This window comes from Epargyreus clarus, unplaced genomic scaffold (genome assembly GCF_041222505.1).
Source record: "Epargyreus clarus isolate Ecla_fem2 unplaced genomic scaffold, WU_Ecla_fem_2.2 ptg000015l, whole genome shotgun sequence".
In the NCBI taxonomy this organism is placed as follows: Eukaryota; Metazoa; Arthropoda; class Insecta; order Lepidoptera; family Hesperiidae; genus Epargyreus; species Epargyreus clarus.
The window spans coordinates 13,445,323-13,451,370 of NW_027332223.1; positions in this window are offsets into that span (position 1 = coordinate 13,445,323).

A 6,048-nucleotide genomic window follows, 5' to 3' on the forward strand; every position below is an offset into this window, starting at 1 on the left:
ATTAATATTGAGTTTTATTCCTCAAATTAAAGTGGAAATGAAATAAATCAAACCTTAAAACAGGTCAAGTACAAGCTCAGATAGTTTGAAATTTTTCCTGAAAAAATATTTTTTATTTAGAATATTCAGTGTAAGGGTTGTTCTCAAACTGTTTCGTACCAATAAGAAGATTTCTTATACATCAATCCGTTCATCTTACTGTATTACTTTACTTGCTACTATTTTTTGTACTTTATAAATTAAAAATTAAAATAAATTTTGAACTTAATTATAATGATTAATAAAAAAAATAGCTTAAAAAATAAAACAACGTCTGTGATCAGTAATAGATACTATATTTCCTTCAATATTATTTAAATATGTTAGTGCACGCTAATTTATTTTTAGATCTGAAATTAAATACTGTTCGTTGGGTTAGTTTGGTTAATTTTTGGATCGATTTACGATATGTCTGCTATGAGTCGAAGTAGCAATAATTGGCGGGTAGAAGTAGAAACAGTTGTAACATTACATGGGTCGCGCGTAGGGCGGCGGTTACGCCCCCGCGGCGACGTCGCGGGCGGGCGGTGGGTGTGCGCGCCTGCCGTGTGCTTATGAATTTTTTAATTCACCTCAAGAGGGTGAACACGTTGACGTCAAGCGTGTCAATGATCTTTGAACTCTTTGTTAAGCCAAATCGGTCGGCGCTCCGTTTTTTATTTTCCTCTCGTGTTTAGAAATGTAATATCAAGGTCAGGAAAGTTGAACGCTCGGGGTAAATATCCTTTGAAGATTATACGAGCGGAAAATAAAATACTACGAATTTGCGAAGTAAAATCAGATACTACAAGTAATGGTTTTTAATTTGTTTACACAATTCAATTTTGTGTATTATAGATATTTTAAAATAAAGTTTTGTTTTTGTATACATATCTGTAATGTAGGCAAAAATATATTTCAGCTTTTACATTCTTATATATATGAACTGTCCGGAAAAGAAGTAATCATTATCATCCTTAGGTACTTCTGTAATAAGCTGTCTAGTTTGAAATAGTGTACATTGTTTTACTAGCATGCATAAAGAAAATCTGTAGTCTTTTTCTATACTGTACCTAATCTTATTCTGACGACCTCCGTGGCAAAGAGGTCACCATACCGATTTGACGCGCAAAGGGTTCCGGATTCGATCCCCGGCCAAACAGATATCTGAACGATGTTCTGGGTCTGGGTGTTGTGTATTCGTCTTAGTGTGTGTCCATGGCACCCACGATACAGGGAATTCTAGTATGTGCTGTGAGTGTAGAAAGCGTTTATATTAGAGCCTTTTAGATGGACATAGGCTCTCTTTGACTATTATTTTTTGACGTTTGAAAAACTCTAATTCTAACGATGCGATAGTAAATCTGTAATGAGCATGATTTCATAAATCCATCCTGATGTCGGCAACAGATGCGTTACTGCCTCTCAAGGAATAATTTGGAACGACCTCAATAAGTACCTATATATTTTTTTACGTAATTGAAACAAAAACACAGCAGTGCTTAATACTGTACATCTATGGGTAGAAGTCGCTGTATCTATGGGTAGGGTTGGTAACACCGATGGGTAAAAGTAGATGTGATGGTGGTGCCTCCGTAGTCGAACTTCACAGTTTACTACCAATTTAAAAGCCACCACTTTAATCAACATTCACGTAGTTAGCAGTAAATAATAAATAAATTATGATTAAAATCGCCTCATAATAATGAAATGTGCAGTATGCCACTATATATTATAGGTATTTTGTGACCATGGGAAGACAAATCGTCATGGTTACAGTTTTTCGTGCCTGCAGAGGTCCGTCAAAGTATGAGGATTATTTGCTCGACTCAGGCAATGAATACACGAGACAAAGGCAAGGGAAGTACAGATATATTCATATAAGGTTAAAACACTCGGAGCTTCCACATGTGCTTAATGGAATAGGATTTTTTGTGATCATGGGAAGACAACAAATGCTCATGGTTAAAATTTTTCATGCCTGCAGAGGTCCGTCGAAGTATGGGGACGATTTGCTTGACTCTGGCAATGAATGCACGAGACACTAGCAAGGGAAGTACCGATGTGTTCATATAAGATATTGAGTGAGAAAAATATCGAGTGGAACAGATTAGCTTATGTAGCTCAATTAATTTATTGCCCCTTTAAAAAAAAATTGGCAGCTGCTCTCGGAAGGAAAAATGAATAGGGAACATAAGATTTTATATGCCATTTTACGTTAACAAATCAAGAAATTTGCGATCGTACGCGTATCTGCGATTGATCTATTCTATCTTGTTCTAGATGGATTATATGCCCTTATGCTATAAGATTTGCAAACAAGATGAGAAGAGAACAACAAGACAATTATACAGATTTTATTTAAAAAAAGCAAACAAATGTACCAACTTCTAAATAAGAAATGGTGTTTGAGTTGTGCCTAGTGATCATACTTTTTTTCAAAGTTACCATACCAATCCTGGAAAGTTAAAGGTGCCACCTTTTGTGCAAGTTTAGAAACGTATTTATATCATTTCTGGATATATCTAAATATCCCACATTTTTATATGGAGTTCCACCCCTATTTTTTAATTTTGTAATTTGTCTTTTCAACTGTCGGTAGTATTTGAATAAGAAGCTTTGATATACCTTCGGCTCACAGAGCGACAGAATATTATGGAAAACAGTCAAGGGAGGTAGAGGGGCGGACTGATGGGACAATTCCGACTAAGTATAGGTAATTCATACCATATGATTAGTGACAAATGGACGCAAAATCAACCGCTATAACCGTTATTGACTATGATATAGGTATGAGAATCAGTTAATTTATAGATTTTATTAACGGCAGTATATGCATTATTAACAATTACTACTAGTTTCTTATTCAACCTATTTACATAAATATAAAATTAATGATTGTTTTGTAACAACACGTATACGTTCCTAGATTTATCCGGTCTTCAATTATTTTATCTTGATGTAGGTCGTAAACAAATAATTTATGAAAATGAAAAGTATATAAATAAAATAACAAGGAATTGAATTTTGACCACTGGTTCCAATGCCACACCACCACTGCTAAATGAGTTATAGGATGGTGATTCAATCAAACATGACTAATGGCGACTTGTCTTGACGTCAATCAACACAACGAACACGCGTTAGACACCCACGTCTATTGATAGATGGGATCGCACGCGCATATCTCGTCGATGTTTATACATCAGGCTCTTGGGTGTCTATGGTGAATGTCATCTTTTTGTCAATGATGCGCTTAATTAGTGAGATTGCATGACTCGAGAGCTAGGGCGTGTCGGGCGGGGGGCGGGTGGCGCGGGCGGTCCGGCCCGCCCACCGTCACTTCCGCTTCCGTCATCACGAGCTGCTGCCTTCCGGCTCATCGCTGACGTCGTCTATCTTGACCTCATTACGGTTTCATGTATTTCCCATGTACCCGTAGCTACATCCCTTCAATTATAATGTTGACTAGATATGTGAATACATTGAAACGCAATTCAACAGATAGTCTTGTCTTATTTTGATGCCGCCAACTTCCTGGCATAATAAATAAAAAGAAACTTGCTACTTATTGCGTACAACTGAGACTGACGCAGTAGCATGACTTTGCTATTCGACGCCAAGAAAACCTTGAAATTAACGTAATTAATACGAGGCACTTTTCTATCTTCGACAAATACAGATATTGAAAATCTTAATAAAAAACCTTGAATACAGCAGACTGCTATTATTACTGAGCAAGATTAAGTACGTAGTATGGCTTACGTAGGTAGGTAATTCGTACCAATAGTACTTCCTACGCTTTCATTGGAGATCAAAATATACACTGAAGGTAGGTATAGAAATTAGCTATGATGCCTATAACTTTTAGTGTTGATCCTTTAAAAAAGGTCAACTCCTAGGAATAACCTAGGAATTGGGATAGCTTATTTATTTAAAAGTTTACTTTCCTTGTGAGACTTGCTAAATAAAGAAAGAAAGAAATAAAGAGATTTGGAAAATTTGTTTTGCGATAATTATTAAACTCACATATAACATTCGTTGTACTTCAAAATCTATATAATAGGTAATACACTGGAGATATGTATGTGTACGTTTCAACCTTGTTTCCCAATAAATAAGTGTTTATACAATGGACAATAATTACGAACACACGACAATTAATTTCAATAACACTGACTAACTATACCGTGCTTACCACGTTTATTAACCACTAAGTTACAATTACAGTGCCAGTCCTTTAAAGTAGTGAATAACTTTCCCTTATGACTTAATGTTGCTGTCAGTGGCAACGTGAAGCAGCCCACCTTGGCACTAAGGAGGAAGCGATTAATCTTGATTACGATCTTTTAGGGATAAAGTGACGCTCAAACTTGTTTCCCGCCAATATTTATCTTGTCGATTCAGACAAATGAGGTGGTGATCGTCACGTTATCGATCTAGAGTAAGGCCATTTTAGACTATATAATTCATCGAAGTATCGCTAATACTACTATGTAAGTAGGGAGATAAACACGCGATTAACGAACAGGAAAGTCAAACAAATAATTTAAGACAATCTTTGAATAGAGTATCAAAGTTGAATAGAGACATCAATAAAGATATAACAGGAAAAAATATGGTAATAAAAAAAACCTTAAAGAAAAATGTAAATTAACAACATAGATAATGAAAAATGGTAAAGATTTAAAAGCCGATGAAATAATATCCATTAGATAATTAGGGAATGTTCGTGCAGTTAACACCAGTGATCAAAAAATTGATTGAAAGATCGAAATTTATTACAAGAAACTTTTTCCCAAATCTTATTGACCCAAGATAGAGGCATTAATCGACCTGAAACAATACAGCGATGATTTCATCGCTACTCACCGACTAATTAAGTAACGCAAACACTATCGCGTCACTCGCTACCGCATGCCGTACTACACAGAGGTACACCCATAATAGAGTCAACGCAAAATTAACAACGTTATACCGGCTGAGATCAATGAAATTATTCTGAACTCTACGCTAAGCCCACAAGGCTTAATTCAAACTGATAACTTAGTAGGACACTGTACGCTTGAAAATGCACGCTGGAGATTATCGTTAGAAAGGAAACTGTATCTTGTGAACACGCAATAGAGTTTAGAGTGGCAGCGTGAAAAATACAGATAATAATTAAGCCGGGGACACACGCTCTCTCGGGGCGGCTGCTCATTCGTGCATAATGGACTTGGGGCGAACGCGGCTGACGCTTGACAAAACGTAGCTCGACTTTCACTCTCGTTTCGAGCAAGTCTGGACCTATTTATAATGCGCTTTGATGACACGTATACATTTTAAGCTAAGAATTAAACAAATGAAATTGCTTAAACGAATGTCTCTGACTGTTTATTATATTTCGATTATAAATGAACCTGTAAATGATATTTATTTTGATTGAATCATTCCGTTTCATAATAGCACCAACCTAAAAATAAATGGAAATATTATGTTTTAATTCCTTCATATTTTTATAACCCATAGTATAAAATCTTGAATAGAATAGTAAAAAAAAATCTATGTAATGCTGAAAGCAGAAACTATCTTGTTTGATAGCTAGTTTATAAAGTACATGAAGAAACTCGATACACCTGAGATAAGAATTTTCTTGTAAGTATATTTTGTTTCGCAGTATTGGAAGGTACGGTCAACCGGTATGAACAATGATCGCTGAGCACAGTAATGCTTATCCTTAATATTTGTTTACAGGCCGCGTCTCGTTAGATGTTGCGGTTGGTACGCCAAGCGGCACGACATGTGTGCATTTTTTGCCCGCCCAAGGAGGCCGCGGGCGCGAGGTTATACACCCATTATTACGTCCTTCCTACTTTCAATTATTATTATCGGGCGGCGGCGCCGCACCCGCGACGGGGAGGAGAAGAGAGGCGCAGCTGCTGCCTACCAATAATCAAGACCTGTCTACGTTAGAGCGAGACAGAGTTACGGCCCGTCAACTAGTGACAGCAACTTTTTGCCGAAAATATACAATTCACACGATACACT